Source organism: Archocentrus centrarchus, chromosome 12 (assembly GCF_007364275.1).
Source record: "Archocentrus centrarchus isolate MPI-CPG fArcCen1 chromosome 12, fArcCen1, whole genome shotgun sequence".
NCBI classification, from domain to species: Eukaryota; Metazoa; Chordata; class Actinopteri; order Cichliformes; family Cichlidae; genus Archocentrus; species Archocentrus centrarchus.
In genome coordinates this window covers 18,615,841-18,637,119 of record NC_044357.1, presented here as the reverse complement: position 1 = coordinate 18,637,119, position 21,279 = coordinate 18,615,841, and the positions used below count along the sequence as shown (strand labels likewise).

Sequence of the window (21,279 nt, the reverse complement as noted above, 5' to 3'; positions counted from 1 at the left end):
ACTCTGTGGCCACACTTTTACACAAGCACATGTGCACATAAGAAAGAAAAAAAAAAGTTTGCAGTAAACACCAAATACATCCAAACTGTTTCTTGAGCGCAACGCTCTTCCTCAGATAGAATTTAAGATCACAAAAAAAATACAAGCTGAAAAAGTACTGCAAAAATAACATATGTCAAACATAATAGGCAAAAGGAGGCATCTCATCAACAAAGACAGATAACGTTACTAAAGTTAGGGTAGAGACAGCTCATACTGTTTGTGCCTGCCAGCAATGGCACCACTGCAGGTGGCTGTTGAGAGCAATCATAGAGCCACAGATGGAGCATGTAAGGTTGCATCTGGAGGGAAGGATGGCAGAAGGCTTGCATGACTGGAGCCTCTGGGCTCTTTGTTGATGGGTCCATTGGTTTTCAAATGTGGCTTCTCCAGAAAAACATAATGAACACAGCAGTGGCAGAAATCAACTGATGGTTGTAGCATAAGATTCAGCACTTTTTATGTGGTAATATTTATGAAAACATGGTTGAAAGGGAAGTATTGTAAAACTGGATGTGATTACTGTTTGTCAAGATGTTTGCATGACAAACATTTCCAAAATGTGCCGTATTAAAAAAGGCAGATTTGGCTGAAAAAAAAAAAAAAGAAAAGTTGGGGAGGAGATGCTTACAACGTTCTACAAAAGAGCTGTGGAAAAGCAGAAGGGATTTGTTTAGACTCACTGCAAAATGCAAAACAGCAAAACGAGCACACACTTTTATCAAACTGCACTCAGTAACAAAAATTAAATGACAATAGAAACGCAGTTGCAAAAAGGACTTGGGCGATAGCAGTGCCCATGAAATGACAAGGGGAATAAAGAAAAAGAATTAAAATATGTACTCCTAATGAGTGGAATCGCAGAGAAACAGATGGTGTGTTCAGCTGGTGTTTGGACTGAGGTTTTTATCCACCAGACATCAATTTATTGGCCGAAGAACTGTGGCGCTTCAGGCAGCCAGTTTACATGCTCTGTCCGGTTTTGTTTTTGCCAGGGTTGCTTCCATATTAACAATGTTCATTTGCTGGTTGATATCAGTGTGAGGAACATGCATGTCCAGAGTGACCTTTTATATTACATTTCACTGGATGGTAATGTAAAAATATCCCAGTCTTTTATTGTCTTGAGAATATATGAAATTGGCACTGAATAATGCATAATGATTTTATCACAAATTAAAATCATGTTAAGTGCTAAACTCACATTTTCTCAACCACATCGAGAGCCTATCCCGGGTATCATGAGGTGAGAGCAGGGTACACGCCAGTCTATCCACTGATAGACTAACACAAAGACTTACAACCATTCGTGATCACACTCTCTCCTACAACCAGGTCAGAATCATCAACATGCCCAGCATAACATGCATCTCCACACAGAAAAGCCCCTGCCAGTCCGTGGATTCAAACACAGGTCCTTCTTGCTGTGAAGCAACAGAGCTAACCAGTGCACCACTGTGCCATCCATAACCATATTAGATTCTGTGAAAGAAAAAAAGATACACACCAACTGATAAAAGCTGGAGACATTTAAAGTGTCTAAAAGTATTTTACTTTTTTAAATCTTTTCTACTTTGGCTCCAAGTCAAAGATAGATGAGTGCTATGTGTCTCTCTTACACATTTACACAGCCATATACCCACAGAAAACAACAGCAGTCATTTTTTTTTATCAGAAGGGAGATAAGAAAGATGCTATCTCAACTCTGCCAGTCACAACAGTCCATTTGTGCAGGTGAATCACAATTCTCGTTGTAGATGATGCCACTGCACAATACTTGTACACTCCCTCTACATGTACATGTTTGGACTGAGGATGTGTGGAGCCTTGTATGCATGTATTTGTGTGTTTGCCTGTATGCCAAGTAATATAATATTCGTGTCTGACAGCGTGACTTTTGACAGGTATATGTCTCTTTAGCCACAGGTGCAGAGATCTGGTAGCACTGCTTGCAGAGACAATGCAGTAAAATGGGTTTATTTACCCATCTCTGTCTTTTTCTCACACATACGCAAACAGGAACTCAGACACTCAAAGAAAAATAGCACAGAGCTGCACAGACACACAAACAAACAGAGATTTGCGCAGACACCAACATGTGAGCAATCAGACAAATAAATATGCCTCCACACAGTCGCAAACATCTGGGAGGAGTCTGGGATCTCAGGCACCTTGCCAAGGTAAATAAAGGAAATGCCAGCCTTGACATTTTTTGATAGTGAGAAATGCCTCTCAAGGTGACAGGTTTCACTAGGTGTTAGTGGAAGATAAGGATTGGCGCTGTTTAACAATCAACACACTGTCATTTGGTGAACTGTGTGTATGTGGGCATATCAAGGGCCAACATCTGGAGATTAAAAAATAAATAAATAAAAAAAGCCAGTGTGGAATGCACAAAAACTGCAGTCCCTCTAGTCAATCCATGCAGACTCGTTAAAATGCCCAAATTTAAAGCATTAAAAAGCATGTTTACAACCAGCCACATTTGTCCCAATCAGTGTCTGTTAGGCCTCATCACTACTTTGAATCCTGTACCACTTCACTTTGTGTGCCCTGTTGTAGCCGTTTGGAGTGTTTTAAATTATCTGATTGATATTATTTCTGTGTGGTACAGACCATCAAAGAATGCTGTGCTCTAGTATCTATCATGTAGCACTACATAGTCAATATGTGTCTTATACAGTTTGAATTTGAATGAATGCAGCTTGATAACCAGACTTGCTAGCATTAGCTGATAACTTAGCACTCTACCCTTTCCTCCATGTACAAATAGCAACAGCCAAAATGCTGATGATGAAAGTGTGGAAGCCAGTGTGTCACATGACAGAGGCCACATCCACCTTTGATAATGCCTATGACATCTCTGCATGTGTTTGTGCTAGTTGTGGTAGAATACAGTCTTATGATCTATAGATTCCTTTTTTCATAAAAAAGTGACATTAAAATAAAGAAGACAGAATTCTTCTTAGATCCAGTTAGAATGACAGTAACTTAGTGGCATACAATAAGGTGGTAATCAGTCATCAGTCTGTAACTGAAGTAAATTTGGAGGAGAAAAACAAGTGGAGGAAGAACAAAGCTGCAAAACAGTCTGTCTCTGTGTTTAATGAAGCGGTAAGCCTTCTTTTGACCAAAGTTGTATGGTCACTTTCCTCCGTACTTAATATTCATTTCATTTCTATCCACTATCTCATTTTGTGTCCGTTGATGTCTTTCAATAATACAAACAAGACATAAACTGGTCATGTAAATAACCCTCCTTCCTGGTTTGAATGTTGTTTTAAAATTAGAGTAAACAATATTCATTTTTTTGTTATTATTTTTTGTGCACGTGTTCAGACACTGCATTTTGCAATGTATTCATTTTCATAAGTTTTGCATGTTTTTTGCAGTGGTATAAAGTGTGTCTACTCAGAAGCTTTTATGAAAACTCTGCTACCGAGTTTAAGGAAACCTGTCTCAGTAATAGCCCAATAAATAAATAAATCATTCACAATTTATAATATGCTGTTTTTTTTTAACTGAATGTTAAAATGATTAACAAAGCACAACAAAAATAATATTACCGCACAATGTTTTGATACTAAACCTAACAATCCCAACTGTGAACTTTTAATGATATCTAATAGTTAAGTTATATTAGCAGATACAAATTTCTAGCTGACAAATAAATGCTACTTTTAATTTTAAATCAATTAGAATGATTAAGTCATCATGACAACAACTTCCACTTACCTTTGTTTTTTTTGTTGTTGGTTTTTTTAACCTGCCGAGTTGTTGCAAACAATTAATCCCTTGTGAACTTCAGTGATAGAAACTGACAGGGTTGCCAAGCAATTTGGGATATGATTGCAAATCTATTAGAGGAGGAAGGAGGGACTGTCAGAGCTGTATCATTAAAAGCAGATGAAAATATCTGTCATTGTAGTGTTTGGGCAGACACTCTTTTAGAGAGAATATCCCTCTCATAATAGTGTTTTTTGATGGTTAAATCTCCTCATATTTCTTCTGACTAATCTGCAGAAAAAGGTAAAACCCACTCCCCTCCAAACTCTGTCTGTGATTCACCCTAAAGTTTCTCTCCCTTATTTTCCTTTCTTTTTCTGAGACCCCACTTTTCTCACTTTAATCAACCTCCTTCCCTCCCTCTTCCATTTACTCCCTTCTCTCGCTGCCTGCAGTAGCTACCCAATAAAGGATGTTGTTAATATCATTAGGCAGACTTCCTCTCCGGCCAAGTGCCCAGCCCACTCCCTTTCAGCCATAATCAAGCGTGCACACTAACTATCAAAGGAGACATTGCTAATAAACTACCACAGTGGAACAGAAAAACACACACGTACACTCCAGCAGAGAAAATACTGTTGGCTAAGCATGCTAAAATAAATGTCTGCGTGTGCATGGTTCTTGGGGATGGGGTTGTGGGGTGTTGGTGTGGATTACACAGACAGCACTAATAAACTATACTCCAAAGGCAAGCAGTCTGATGCAAATGTGCCACTTAAGTATACTAAATTAATTGGGGATGAGGGACATGTGCATAAGCAGACATAGCTAATAAAGTGTGCTCTGAGAAGAGGCAAATACTGTCAGTTTAGTAACTTTAAATGGGAGAAGGGGGGGGGGGGGGTTAGGCAAGTATGTGTTTGGACTGCAGACATTTGCTGTAAATCACCCCTACAACTGTGATGTGCATTGTCAGCTGCATAGCTTGACAGCTGAAAGCTACAGTGCATATATCACTTGTTAAACATGATCTAGAGGAAAAACGTGATGCAATACTGTGAGCAAGGAGAACTACATTTAAACAAGAAAAAGAAAGGCAGGAGGCCCGTGACATGAGAATACAACACGGTGTGCAAAAAGAAGAGTTTCTCAAGTGCACACAATATAAATTATGGTGACTTTTACAAATGTTAAAGTGCTTTGACTGCATCCTTTCAACCTTCAGATAAAAATGAAGACATGGATATGAAAATAAAAAAAAACATGATCACCAAGTTAACTGATACAATAAAACATATTTAAACATTGCACATTTAAACATTGCTACCATCACTTTACAGCCCAATTTCCTTTAACTGCAAAATAAGATACAATTAACCATATTACTCCAATCTCCTAACCTTAAACATCATCATAGATTTCTAGATTAGATTTAAAAAAATATATTAAAATAGAATGACCCTGTTTAAATAGTTCAAACCTCTCTTTGTGCATGGACAGCAGCTGGAACTTTTCAGTGTTATGTGGCCACTACTGAGCTACACTGTCATGCTTTATTTATCCCTTTCCCTCTGCACTGTAATGGAAATATAAAAGGGTACATTGATTAGTGTTTAAGGATCAGGCTTTAATAGATTAAAAGCCCCCGGCTCAGAGAGGCACTCACTCACTCACTCACACATGCACACACACACATACACACACACCATAGACAAATTTATGGACAGATATTGAAAGAGATGGAAAGTCATTCATTTGAGTGGACAAAAACATTGGATGGACAGAAAACTGTGCATACATATCTGACGCCAATGGTGCAAAAGCCAGAGTCCCGAGCCTTTCAGCAACCCGCTTTCTCACATATTTCACTGCTAAGACTGAGGAATAAATAAATAAATAAATATCCTAAAACAAGGATGAAGACATTATAAAGTGAGGGCCGTGGTGCTAATATCCCAGCTGATTGGGAATTCATGCATTTTGAACTTAGTGCATTATTAATAATGTGGCAGATAGTTTCTACACACAGAGGTGGGGATGTCAGTAAAAATTAAAATAAATGAGGAAGGCACTGTTTTAGCATCCCACTGCTCATGTACTATGAGAGGAGACCTGAATATAAATATATATATATATATATATATATATATATATATATATATATATATATATATATATATATATATATATATATAGAGAGAGAGAGAGAGAGAGAGAGAGAGAGAGAATAAATAAATGACAATAAGCTATAGTATTTTTGTAACTTAAAGTGTGTTCCACATTCTAACACACAGTCACATGTTGCATTTTATGCACTTGCCTTGTCTTTAACCACATCCCTGCACTTTGACATGTTTGATGATGAGATACAGTTAACAGAACACCCATCCAAGAAGACAAACAGAACAAACATGGGGAGATAGGTGAACTGTGGCCATGCTGTCCCCCTTCTAGAGGCGCTGCCATTAAAAAGACAGAAACAATAGTGAAAGCATATAGGGATGAGTGTTGAAAAAAATCATCTCATATTTTGTATACATACGCACATACACAGTATAAGCTTACAAAAACCTTAACTTCAATCACTTGAACTTGGTGTTTGAAAACACCAAGTTCAAGTGATTGAAACAGTACTTCTGTGAAAACATATAGTCTACTTAAACTGCACCCTCCTTCTGCATTTATTCTTGCTCACCCTTCACTGAGAATTTAAATTCCCAGCTATACCGCCACTGTCACATCTTAACTCCAAGAATCACCTCAACTCCGGCACGACCCCTTTCATTTTCTCTAATCTTTGCAGCTCTTCCTTTTCTCTGACCTCAATCCTGCAACTGGCCACAATGGTGTTAGCATTCAATGTGCTCACCATCCTCTTTTTCCCTTTTACCCAGTTGTTTCTCCGGTCTTTTCACGGTTTACACCCATCACAGTCATGTCTGTTGATGGTCTTGCCTAACCTTTATCCCCTTCCCCCAAACCTCCACACCCCCTCCAGTTGCTACCAGTCTTCCTCCAATGTTTGACCACAATCACACTTGATGTTAGCCTCTGCTCACTTTCTCTCTTCAGCTACTTTCCCTCAAGTTCCAATCATGGCTGATGGTATCAGTCTATAAAAATGTCTTCTGCTCCATAAGTGAATCTCTTGTGCTTATACTTTTCTCCATCCACCCCTCTGAACAAAATCACTTCTGTTGTTAGCCTCCTCCTCTCCTCTTGACTTTTCATTATAGTTCTCTTTGTCTGTTTTTATCTCTCCCTCAAGAAGACACACTTGTAACTATCCCAAGGCTTAATCTTGGCTGTGTCTTGAATTTCCCTATTCTGCCTCAGGTGAGAGCATTTTTTGCCTTTTCCTGAACTCAACTTTCCCTCTTACTTCTCTTGACTTTATCTTTCCCTTAAGAAGTAACCACAACCTGGTCTCCTATTACTTACAGCTGATGTCTCTGTGTCTCACTTCTTCAACTGACAGGTTTGCTCAAGTGCACTGAAGATAAAAAAACGGTCATTTCACAACGAGAATGATCAAATTTCCATCCCCTGCCTCTGCTTTGTGTTGGCCACGTTGCTACGTAGATTTTGATATAATATGCATGTATGTATTTAAATGATCTTTGCAGACTGGTGTATTTTTTTTCTTTTGGTTTGAAATAAATAATAATGCCAGGTACACAGTAGTAGTAGTAAAGCATTTCTTCCAAAAACACAGGTACAAACAGGAATAATTTCAGACTGTATGTAGGCTAATGCTGTTTTAATGTTCTATTATACCGATCATAAATGCATCCCCAATCGGTTTATAGGAGCTCTGTGTAACCTCAGAACACTACTGTAGCTAATGACACATGCAGCTTTTAAGTAGATTGCAGTGCTCCTCATGTTTGCACACAGTTCATGCTTGCTCACTTTGTGCAAGCTTGCATCACCCAAAATATCATATTCATATATCAATATTCAATATCTGAAGAAAATTTGGTTTTTCAATCCTTCATATAGAAGTCATTCCGTCGGCTGTTAGGGGTGATGAGGAGTTTTTATTGTTTTTAAGTTAATTATAAGCCATTCGGTCACTGAAAATAAAAACATTTTTAACACACGAAAAAAAAACAAAAACAGTTTATTATCATCCATCTGCTTGGCAAAGGCCAGAAGAAAGGGTGCACCCCCTGGTGAACTGTGAATGACCTGCATATCTATCAACTACTGAAAAAATAATAATTACAAAGTTGTATTTGATTTTCTCTGTTCTAATTACTAATTCTGTTCTTTATTTCTTTTTTTTTTTTCCATTGAAGTAATTTTAATGGTTCTTAGGTTACTTGGGTTCAGCTGTGTCCCTGCTCGCATTGTAGTCGCTGCCCTTGCAAACAGACGTGCAACTGAATAAGAAAATAAGCATGCAAAAGAGAATTTCAGATTTCTTCATTAATCTTGAAAAAAACAGCAAAACTGAGCAGATTATCAGAATCAGCAAGCTGCTCCTGCAGCACTCATGATGACAGCGTAAATATGTTGACCCTTTCTTTGCTGGCAAGAGAGCAGAAGGCTAATATTTAATCAAGCTAACAACTGGATCTTAATGGCACAATGAAATTTACATTTAATTCTGTAGTATCAACAACAGATGAGATCAGTTTTTTTTTTATGTTCTGCTGCCATACAGTCAGCATAAATGATTATTAGCCTGTTATTAAGGGTTAGTTGATGATCTGATGTCTCTGCTTTTCCTGTGACTATAACATTGCTCTGATCATCAAGATAGTTTCTAAATGTGACTTTCAGAACAGCCTTTGCAGAGCTCCTCTTGGCTATTGCTGTTGTTTGCGTGAATTGTAGAATGCTTGTTATCAGATCTTCATTGGTTTTGCAAAGAAATAAGTGTTTGAAGGTGACCCAACTCGTAATGAGATCCCTACAGCAGCCCCTACATGAAACACATTCTCACTGCTGTTCTTATTTATACCCATTCTCTTCCTGTCTGTCGAACTATGTTTTCCTCTCTTGACCCTTTCTATTTGCACACAAGGAGAGTCAGAGAAGTTCCTTTTTTTTTTTTTAAAGTTAGTTTTAAGCCGTTTGGTTGCTGAACATTAAAAAAAATGCCTTTAATGAAAATAAAAGTAACTTAATGCATGTTTAAAAAGTGCTATTTGTGGAGCTTGTAAATAACCAGCTAAAACAAAGTAACATGAAAAAATAGAGTGAAACAGGCAAAACTTTCAGTTACCTGATGAGAACAGGTTATAACCCTCTGAATTTTCACAAGGCAAAATGGATGAGATTCTCCAACTATTCTGTTATGTCCTGTGAATTTTTTAATGATTTTTTTTATCTTAAATATGTAAGGAGGAAACAATGTAGCTGTAGGGAAAATATAAATATAGCAGGTCAGTCAATAAGATTGAGCAGTTAAACTCACAGTAGAGAAACATCAGTGGACAGACGACACAGCACACATACACTGCCCCCATTATGATTCTCCCACATCATATACTACTACATAACTTACATATTGTACTACATTACTGTATACAGTTGCCTTAAGGCACATTGCTGCCAACAGTTTATACTCAAGTTGCATTTATATAAGATGCCTCCTGCAAAATGCAGCTTTTGTTTGTGTTTGCATGTGTACATGTGTCTAGAAAGTTGGGGGCTTGCGTTGAGTGGGTAAGCGATACATATTCATAAAATTCTGCTTTTTTATTGTTTCTCCATTTTCCTCCTTTTATCCCTCACATGCTTTGATCAGAAAGTTAGGAGGCAAACTCTCCCATCGCCAGGGCTGCAAGAATGCCACAGAGGGTGAATAGAGAGTTATCTTAGGATGAAAATACAGCAGAGCCAAGCAGATACGCACAATGTCACACACACTGACCCACTAGCAAAACTTGTCAGATAAAAAGGCTGTTTCTCAAACACAGCGAAACAAGCAACTTGACAAATAGAACAAAAAGTCAAAGGAGCGGGCACAAATATTGAAAAGATTAAGCTTAGAAAAATGTCTAGCCACATGCAAAGAGACAAACTTAAAGTTTGTTTGTGTGTGCTTGTGATCACAACCACACACGAACAAGACTTTCTTTTAAACAAACATTTAAACTTTTTTTTTTTTTTCTCTTTTTACAATTTAAGGTCCTGATTCGGTCCTTTATGGCATTAGAAAATAGCGCAATATCCGCATGTTCTCTACCTTTAACAAATGTACAAAGAAAGTACAGGAGTTCTTTCAGATTACCAAAATAATTACACACTGACTCTCCCCCCCCGGAGCCAGATCTTCGTGCTCAGGGTGCAGAGCGGAAACAGTCGTAAAATGTAGATCTCTGAAATGCATGTGAGGCGGCTTAATTGGGGCCAAATCTTAACAAAATCTTGTCATGTTTTCACACCCTTAGGTGCAGTTAGATAAAAGCACACAGCAAGTGGCACATCTAACTAAAGAGAGAGAGAGGGTAGACAGAAAAAGCGTGGGAGCTGTGCATTGCCAGAGAGAAGCGCTGACTTTTTAATGTCTTCTTTGCTGTTGGGGGGGGCTTGCTGCATTCAAAGCTCTCGCCTGCATTTGTTTCACAGCGGCATGTAAAATGTCTCTGATGCGTGCATGTACACACAAATATGCTTACCAAAATCTCGTATTTATCCTCACTACTACGGTTCTTCTTGTTGGGCTGGTGCTTGAGAGCATTTCATCAAATCTGAACCCAGCATTAAATCCACTTATCAAACATAAATCCTTTAAAATCCCTTATTAATTGCAATTATCATCATCATTTTGTTTTTTATATTTACACAAGCAGATGAAGTTCTAAATAGCTAAAAACTGAAAGATTTAGATCAGATTTGTGATGCCCTCTTGTTAGTTGAAAAGGTTCATGCATAACAGTTTTAGTGGTATCCTAATCACTTTTCATCCTAAAAAATGAGATGAGCAGCAGGTGGCATTTTCATTCACAAATTATTTAAAGAACTTTCTGGAGTTCCCAATTCAGCACTATTAAGCTGATAAGTATGAATTGTGGATTTATGAGCCTGACATTACACATACTGAAATTGATATCACATTTTCAAATAGACTTCTCACCAGAGAAGAACCGGGCACACATTATAATCCTTTGTTGAAGTAACTGCACAACAAGCCAAACAGCTGCTCTCATCTACAGTAGGCAAAGAGTGGTTGTCACTCCAGGAAGCCGGAGTGACAACCATCAGGAAAGTTGATGACTTTTTTTTCTTCCACTCTTCTTTAGAAACATGTCTCATTTTTATGATGAGTAAAGTCTTTGACTGTCTCCATGTACCTCCCCAACTCTGTGTTCAGCCCTCTCCACACCAGCTTCCAATTTGTAGCTTTTGTGTACATTACAGCACTGAGAATTACGGCCCCCATGCCCTCCTCTGATCAGACCCATGCTTGGACATCTGTCGGAGGATGTTTATCCAGGCAGTAAGTATGTTAGGGGAAATATTATCCTAGTTTTACCTTACCTTTCTTTTGTGTTAAACATAAACATCAGCATTGCAAAGTGGGGTTTGGAGAGGAGAAGCAAGGAGGGGGGGAGAAAAGAACAATGAGGAATCGGCTATAAAATGGGGAGGGTGAGCAATGGAAAGAAAAAAAGGAGAAGTAAATAGATTGCAGAAGAAACTTGGAGTGGGGAGGTGATGAGAGGGGAAAAATGAAGGAAAGGAGGTAGACTGAGAAATATTACTCAAAGTTGTAGGTGATAATTACAGAAACTCATTTAAATCTCTCAGTTTGTCAACTTTAAAATTTCACCACTGGCCTTGCCAGTCACTACAAACTTCTCAATAAGATGTAAGCAACATTCGCTGTCTTATTTTTCAAGGTTATAAAAGAGGCTTTTCCCTTCTGCTACTCAGAAATTCCATCCCCTTCCTCTACCCAAAATGTCTTAATAGAGACAGAAGTTGTAAAACTTTCAATTTCAGAATCAATGTCCGAATGTCTAGACAGCTTTTTACAGTCTGTTAAAAATCAATATACAGTTTACGTGCATGGCTGTCTATTGCTTGGCATATAGGCATATACAGACGGACACACAGATGCTTACTATGCACTCAGGCACACACAGGCAGTTCTTTTTTTTCTTCTTCTTCTTATCTCTAGTTTTCGCCCTCTCTCTTCCACACACACACACACACACACACACACACACACACACACACACACACAGGCCTTTCCCCGTCTGGTGTTGCTTCCAGCCTAAAACCAAACCATGTGTGGGAGCTATTCTGTGCTGGCCTAATGGTATGCCCTATTGGTGCTAGGTCCTTCCACTGAGGGCTGGAAAGATGCTTACTGCCCATTTCTGGAGCCAGTATCTTTTTGCTGGTTTCTGTGTCAATCATAATAACTTTATTGCTCTTCTGTGTTCTTGACATTGACCTATCATTTATTATTTCTTTTTGTTTGTTTGTTTTTCACCTTTTATCTATATTGTTTGGTAATCATTATCATCCATCTGCCTGGCAGCAACATTCTTATTTAGAAGGCTAGAAGTAGGGGTGCTGAGGGTTCTGCAGCACCCCCTGATGAATCATTAAGGACTTGCATGTCCATCGATTAAGGGTGACGAGGAGTTTTGATTGTTTTTCAAGTTAATTATAAGCTGTTTAGTCACTGAAAATAAAAATGTTTTTTAACACATGAGAAAAAGTTTTTAATCATCCATCTGCTCGGCAGTGACGTTCTTATTTACAAGGCCAAATGTAAGGGTGCACCCCCTAATGAATTGTGAAAGACCTGCATATCTATCACCTACTAAAAAATTAATAATTAAAAAGTTTTATGTAATTTTCTCTGCTGCTTTTTTTCTAAATCTTTTCTTTTTTCTTCACTTAAGTAATTTTAGTGCTTCTTAGGTTACTTGGGTTCAGCTGCATCCCTGCTCGCATTGTGGTCACTGCCCTTGCAAACGGATGCACAAGTGCACAAACAAACGGCCACGCAAAAGACAATTTCAGATTTCTTCTTGAAAAACAGCAAAACTGAGCAGATTATCAGAATGAGCTGCTCCATTTTTTTTTTTATGTTCTGCCACCATACAGTCAGCATAAATGATTATTAGCCTGTTATTAAGCATTAGTTGATGATCTGATGTCTCTGCTTTGTCTGTGACTATAAAATTGCTCTGATCATCAAGATAGTTTCTAAATGTGACTTTCAGAGTAGCCTATGTAGAGCTCCTATTGGCTGTTGCTGTTGTTTGCATAAATTCAAGAATACTTGTTGTCAGATCATCATTGGTTTTGCAAAGAAATGAGTGTTTGAGGGTGACCCAACTCATTGTGAGGTCTCTACACTTTCCCACTGCTGTTCTTATTTATACCCATTCTCTGTCTAACTATCTTTTCCTCTCTTGAATTTTTTCTGTCAACCTTTCTATATGCACACCCTCCTATTCCCCCTCCACCTCCTATCACTCCCTCCTACTCCACCACCAACAAGGCATGAAAACGGCACTCCATTAGGAGCGCCTGGGCTAAGCCCAGTCAGACACACACTGCTTTGATCAGCCGTGAGCTGGGCTAAACACCCCACTAAACTCCCAGTCTGAGGACAGGGGTGTTGAGGGAGAACAAAACTAGCAAGATTTAGTAAGAGATGGGAACGGGAAGATCAAAACAAAGAAATGAGATGGAGATGGTGGCAGAATACAAGAGAAATGCGCTCAAACATACCAAAAGGAACTCATTTTCCCAAGATGCCCATATATGTTTCCCCACCACTTTTGTCTTTTATCATATTTTTCTTCACATCTTTTTTTTCCCGTTACTTCCAGGAAACCTTCTAAAAACATCTCTATCAATTTCAGGTGCACAGCTCATACAAGCTTAAGTAAAGGGTGAATAAATTCATGAGAAAGCATAATCAGAACAAATCAGATGGCAGCATATTAGATGCCCTCTCAACAAAGTGTGTCTCTCTTGTTAAAGAAATATTGTACCCAGTCCAACACTCATGCATGCGCACACACACACACACACACACACACACACACACACACACACACACACACACACACACCACACACACACACACACATTGTGGCGGAGAAAAAAAAAGTAAGTAAGGAAGACAAGCCCGGTGAGAGAAGATACATAGAGACCAGACCTCCATAACTGACAGCAGTTTAAAAAAAAGAGCTTTCAACATTCAGACAGGCAGATACTAAACCAGCAGCAGCAAAAGGACAAAAACCTTCGGTCTTTTTCTCCCAAGGAGCGAAGAGAAAAGGGATTTCCGCTCAGTGCTAATCAATCAGGTCGTGATAATGGCTCCCATGCCTAGCTGTCGACTGGAAGGGTCAAGGCATCCCGTGACCCAGCACCCAGGGCTCAGGGGCCAAAGCCCCTCTCAGAATAGCACCCCAGGACAGACTCCCTGGGCTAATTGTCCAAGCCAGTGTCAGCCTTTTCAGTGCCCCCCTCCTTACCCCCCCCCCCCCCCCCCTCCTTCCACTTTCTCCTTCATTCCTCTGTCTTTCTTCTCACTTTCCCTCCCCTCATTCCCTCCTCACAACTCTGCGATCCTCTCTCTTTCTACGCAACTCAGGAATCTAATAAGTATGCCAGCATATACCAGCGTGGGGGAGAGAAATGAGACAGAAAGCAAGGAGTTGAATGAAAGACCTTTTAGAGCTGAAGCGACACAGATAAATAGAGCGAGCCGTATACAAGGGAAAAAGTTAATGAAATAACAGAGACAGGAAAGGATAGCAAAGAGGGAGAGCATGTCAAAGAAAGAGATCAGTGGCTGCAACAGAAATGAGCGGGAGGGAAGGGAGAAGGCAGGATGAAAGAGACAGGGAGGTAGTAGGACAGATAGGGACAGAGGGATACAAAGAGAGTTGAACAGAGGAGATAGGAAGAAGGGGAGGCAGTAAAACAGTCCCCTTTCTACCAACACATCACTCATATCACTGGAGTGCAGTGACAGGTCTATGCACTTCCATCTGCATATCAATGGGTTTCTATTAATCACAGCCAGAGCAGCGTGTGTCGCAGAGAATCTGCTCAACATCAGTAGACTGACCATCACAATGCAGCCGGCATGCAAGAAACAAAAAGAAATGACATGCAAAGACACACACACACCACACACACACACACACACACACACACACACACACACACAAACACATACAGCGCAAGAGTCCGAAACAAACCCCACTCCAGCTCCGCGCAATGGCATTCCTCTCATTCCAAGTGCATGCTGCTAATTAACAGCATTAGATCCCACAGACACAGGGAGAGACTGATGGAGAGCTATTTCACTGTTGCACTGGCACCACATCTCTGCTCTCTTCTGTCGTATTTGGCTATCCTTCCTTCCTTATTTATTTACTTATTCCCCCCCCACAGCACCTTCTATCCAACTCCCTTTCTCTTTCATAGTCCCTGTCACGTCCTGGTCAGACAACGCTGAAGAAGAGCAAAGTCCAAAAATTTTAAACAATATATAACAATTAAAATTGGTTACTCACTGGGAACCTCTTTCTTTTTCTGTATTTCTTTTTTTCAGATCTGTCACTCGTTATCCTCTTCTCCACTGTAGTAAGGGGACTGTGTCTATCCTGGCGAGTGTGTTGTCAGTCCAATAGAGGAAAGTTGCCGTCTGCGTGCATGAGCATGTGTGTGTGTGCGTGCGTGCGTGAAGAGAGGAAGAGAGAGAATGGGTGCGTCTGTCGCTGCGTCGCGCACTGCTCTGACTGAGCGAGCTGAGGCTGTTTTAAACAGGCTGTTCTCCCCATGTGACCAGCTCAGCCACAGGCAGGAATACATTACTGAGATACACGCGCTCTCTCTCTCTCTCTCTCTCTCTGCCCATACACACACCGTGTCCACAGTGCACCCCCTAGCCACGACTCACGGTAATGAAAGGAACAGCCCTCACACGCAGCATGTGTACACACTCAGGCACAGATATACGCCAAGCATGTTCACAGATACGTGATGTTTATATTATATATATAAACAAAGAGGGTCATTTAATTCATGTATTTTTTTTTACGATTATTTAGTGATTTTTGACTTTTCCTGTCCTGCACTGGTGGTTTCTTCACACCTGGAAGCACTGACGGTTTCACTAATGGAAACCTTTTAAAGCTGACCTTCTGTTCCAGGGCTGATTCAACTGCATCACAGCTACAACACCTTAAGGAACAACAATGGAAGAACAATGGAAAACACTCCAGATGAAGTGTTTTGGGTGAAATATAGTAGCTACAAAGAAATGTAGCTTCAAAAGTTTAAAGCTTTCATGTGACAGTATGACTTCAGAAGATGATAGATTATTCTGGAGGCAATACATTGATAAAGTGCACAAGCAACAAAGCAATATATCACAATCAGTATTCTTTTAACATTTCGAGGTAGTACAATATTCAGACTGCAAATGTACCGACAGATAGTTGATGAGTTTCCGAAAGGATTTATCTTTAATGTTCAACTTCAACTGCCAAACTTCTGTTCCTAGGAACCTTTGACTGTGATGAATCTTTTTCTTTTTCAGGCTGGAAAAATGAAACTAATATGGAAGTGTCAAAAACACCTCCTTAAATGGTTACTTTAGGCCGGCTCCGAAAGTGATCCCGTCCCAAATAATACAGATGTCAAATGCTGACCTTCAAAGTGGAAACAAACATATTTACAAGAATACAAAAACAAATAAACAAACAAGAATCATTACTATTTTTGTATAGCTAATGGCTCAGTATTAACTAGTTTAAACATTTTTTAAAAATCTGGCTAAACTGTTGAATGCCTGCAAATCATCCAAAGACTTTTGTTTCTGGCAACCCACTTTTTAAATGATGCTTTTGAAGACAAAATTAAAACGTTTTCTTTTACTCTATTAAAATGTTTCTATAGACACTGAGTACAGCTAATAGTACCTTGAAATTCTACAGCCAAATGGGAACCATGAAGAGGTCACCAGGAAAGCTGCAACCACCAGTTACCTGCAGAGAGGAAGACAAATCCTGAGGAATCAGCTGAATGGGAAGAACAAAATCTGGGCAATCAGCACCTATAGATGTGAACAAAATTGTTAGTACTCTTCTGTTAATGAAAAGAAAAAAAAAACAATTATCACTGAAATAACTTGAAACTGACAAAAGTAATAATAAATAAAATTGTACTGAAAATCAGACATTGCTTTTCAATTGTGCTTCAACAGAATCATTTAAAAAAAAAAAAAAACAAGCTAAGGAAACTGGCCTGGACAAAAATGATGGGATGGCAGCCTGAAATTAATATTTTGTTGCACAACATTTTGAGGCAATCACTGCAATCAAGTGACTTCTGTAACTCTCAATGAGACTTCTGCACCTTTCAACAGGTATGTGGGCCACTCCTTGTGAGGAAACTGCTCCAGGTGTCTCAGGTTTGAAGGGTGCCGTCTCCAGATTGCATGTTTCAACTCCTTCCACAGATGTTCAATAAGATTTAGATCAGGGCTCACAGAAGGCCACTTGAGAACAGCCCAGTGTTTTGTTTTTAGCCAATCTTGGGTGTTTTTAGCTGCGAGTCATTCTGTTGGAGGACCTGCAACTGTGACAACGCTTTCCTACACTAGGCAGCACATTTGGTCCAGAATGCCTTGATAATCATGAGGTTTTTTTTTTAAGCCTTTATTTTACCAGGTAAAATGTTTGACAACCAGTTTTCACTAACAAACATGACCTGGCCAAAAGGCCCCAGTAGAAATAGGTCAACGATACACAGGTTTCATTGTACCCTGCACAGATTCAAAGCACCCTGTGCCAGATGCAGCAAAGCCGCCCGAGAACTTAACCAAGCCTCCTCTATGTTTCACAGTAGGTACAGGGTTCTTTTCTTTGTATGCTTCATTTTTGTGTCTGTGACCTGATGTGACTTGCCAAAAAGCTCCAGTTTTGTCTCATCTGTCCAAAGGACATTCTCCCAGAAGCTTTGTGGCCTGCCAATATGCATTTTAGCATTTTTTTTTTAAGATTTGCTTTCAACAGTGGTGTCCTCAGTTGGCTTCCATCAGTGTGATCTGACACTGATGTACCTTGACCTTGGGGTTCACCACTAATCTCTTTGGAAGTTGTTCTTGGCTCTTTGGTCACCATTCCTATCATCTGTCTTTTCAATTTGTCATTAATGTTGGCTACAATCTTGTGGACCTTGAACTTCTGAATAATATGTGCAGCTGCAGTCACAGGAACACCAGGCTGCTTGGAGATGGTCTAGTAGCTTTTACCTTTAACATGCTTGTCAATAATTGTCTTCCTCATCTGAGGCAGCTCTCTCTCCTAAGCTTTCTGTGGTCCATGTTCAGTGTGGTATACACCATGATACTACACAGCACAGTAACTACTTTTCACCTTTTAGACACCTGTGATGCTGATTACCTGACACACCTTAGTTTAACATGTCCCTACGTTCAACTTATTTTCACAAAATAAGAACAGGAACCATAGTGAAAGGACAGGCCCCTGATAGACGAACTGGCAAATATCAAAAAAGTCCTGCCAATGGCTGGACAAAGCTGGACTGACAGACAGCACAGAGGTACTAATCATGGCACAGGAACAAGCTTTGAGCACAAGCTTGACAGAGGCTGGGGTCTACCACACCAGGCGTGACCCCCGGTGTAGGCTGTGCAGAGGTATCCCTGAGACAATCCAGCACATAACAGCAGGGTGCAAAATGCTAGCAGGCAGGGCAAACATGGGATGATATAAGCAAGTAGCTGGCATAGTATGGAGGGACATCTGTGCAGAGGATGGCCTTGAAGTCCTGAGGTCAAAATAGGATAACAACACAAAGGTGGTTGAGAATGACCAAGCTAAGATCCTGTGGGACTTTTAGATACAGACAGACAACTTGGTGATGGTTAACCAACCGAACAGAGTAGTGGTGGACAAGCAGAGGAAGAAGGTCATAGTGATAGATACAGCAATATCAAGGGATAGCAAAATCAGGAATAAGGAACATGAGAAGCTCAAGAAATAACAAGAGGAGAATCTCTCTCTCTCTCTGTCTTTTTTTTTTTTTTATTAAATTTTTATTGACATTCAGCATCCAGAAAATTAATATACATCTATTTCCAACCATATTGCATGTATCTGTCTGAATGTCCCATTTTTAGGGGAAAGTAATGATAGGATTAAAATAAAATTAAAAAAACAAACATAAAACAAACAAACAAAAAAAACCAAAAAGCACAGAACTACAAAAAAGGTACAATAGTACAATGAACTATCAAGAACATGAACGCTTGAGGGGAGGGGGTGGTTGTTTTTGTGAATCATGCATTAAATAAAGTTAACCAAAGTAGTATCCGGCCTGCGTGATATTATATAGTCTATCCATTTCTCCCATCGTGAATCAAATAGATCTGTCTTATGATTTATTTCTGCAGTTATTCTCTCCATCCTGTATATGTCCATTATAATGTCCATCCACATATTCAAAGTTGGGCTTTCCTGAGTGAGCCATTTTTTGGTAATAGCCTTTTTACCAGCCACTAGTAGGATATTAAACAGATATTTGTCTCTTTTCGGCCATTCTTTGGGCACCAGTCCAAAGAAAAGAACTTTACTCTCCAAGGGCAGATGGCTACCTAAAATGTCTCGTATTGCATTATGTATTCCCTTCCAGTACATTTTAATTGTCTGACAATCCCAAAATATGTGATAATGGTTAGCATTCATGCTTCCACAATTTCTCCAACAAGCTAGAGAGTTACCTTTGTACTGAGATTTCTGGTAAGGTGTGATAAAGTATCTAATCAGGCTTTTCCAGCCAAACTCCCTCCAACTTAGTGAGCTACTGCATTTCCATTGGTACTCCCAGATTGTTATCCATTCTTCCTCCGTTATATTTAATTCTCCCTCTATTTCCCATTTTGTTTTTATATAGATGGTCGAATGTGTTTCCATGTTCCTAAGCCCTTTATATAAACCTGAAATAATACCTCTGTCTTTGTTTGAATTATATGCTCTTTTAAACAGATCCAGCAGCTGTTTGCTTGATTCTGATATCCTTTTTATTTTTTCACTTACAAAGTGTCTCATCTGTAGGTAGCGGTAGAAATCCTGTGTTTCTAATGAGTATTTTTCTTTAATTAGTTCAAAACTTAATAGTGTATTTCCCTTCATTATCTTGCATACTGCTGTTAGTCCTTTATGTGTCCATTCCTTAAATCTTGTATCTAACTTATTTGGTGTAAACTGTGTATCATATGCGCACCACTTAAGAATCACTGTATCTTCTTCTAATTTGAATTTTGTTTTTATGGTGTTCCATATTTTAAGGGTCTGATTGACCCATGGGTTTTCTATATTTTTTATGAAACTTTGTAAATTGCTATCCGCTATAAGTGCTTCTATGGGAATTGGAGTCAGGCCTTCTTCAATGCTTTTCCACTGGGCATCATATGAAGGATTACACCAGTATATCATTGGTCTTAATTGTGCTGCCCAATAGTAATCTCTGAGAGAGGGAAGGCCCCATCCTCCCTTCCTTTTTTCCAGCTGTAAAGTTTTGAATCGGATCCTAGCCTTTTTTCCCTGCCATATGTATCTGGACAGGAGTTTGTCCCATTCATTGAATTGTTTTTGGTCTATTTGTATTGGCAAGGTTTGGAATAAGTATAGTAGTTTGGGGAGAATACTCATTTTTATAGACTCTATTCTTGAACTAAAGCTTAGATATGGGATTAAGCTCCATCTCGTTATATCGTCTTTCATTTTCTTTGTACTGGTGAATAATTACGTTCAAATAGCTCTGAGAGATTTTTTGATATTACAATTCCTAAATATTTAAGAAATTCTGTTTCCCATGCTAATTGATACCTTTTCCTTATTTCTTCTGGTGGGGTATAGTTGTATTTAAGCAGCTGTGTTTTACTTATATTAATTTTATATCCTGATAAGTGGCCAAAATATTCAAACAATAGCATTAATTTAGGTAGAGAGCTTGTTGGTTGACCCAAAAAGACTAAAATATCATCTGCATAGCAGGCTAATTTATGCTCTCTCCCATGAACGTTGATGCCCTTTATTTCTTTATTTTGTCTTATGTATTGTGCTAATGGTTCCAGATATAATGCAAATAATAGTGGTGAGCATGCACAGCCCTGCCTTGTGCCTCTTTCCAACACGAAGCTATCTGATAGACCGCCATTAACTTTAACTCTAGCTGTGGGTTCGCTATATAATGCCTGTATTGTTTTAATTATTGTTTCATGTAGCCCAAATCTACGTAGTACTCGATAGAGGAAGCTCCAATTCACTGAGTCGAATGCCTTTTCTGCATCTATACTAATTACCATTGCTGCTATTTTATTTTCTTGAATGTGACTAATAATTTGTAATGTTCGTCGTATATTGTCCTGCGTTTGACGTTCTCGTATGAAGCCTGTCTGATCATTGTGTATCAATTTAGGCATGAGCTTTTCCAGTCTCCTGGCCATGATAGAAGTAAATAATCTGTAATCTATGTTCAGAA

General features: G+C 39.2%; 1 protein-coding gene across 1 annotated transcript in view; it reads right to left on the bottom strand.

Annotated features, from left to right (window-relative positions):
- Positions 1-15,512, bottom strand: part of cntfr (ciliary neurotrophic factor receptor) — a 222,741-nt gene extending 207,229 nt beyond the window's left edge. Inside the window, exon 1 of the mRNA XM_030742634.1 lies at positions 15,282-15,512. The gene's annotated coding sequence lies outside the window, so the exon portion shown is untranslated. The remainder of the gene's footprint in view (positions 1-15,281) is intronic.
- Between the last annotated feature and the right edge of the window lie 5,767 nt (positions 15,513-21,279).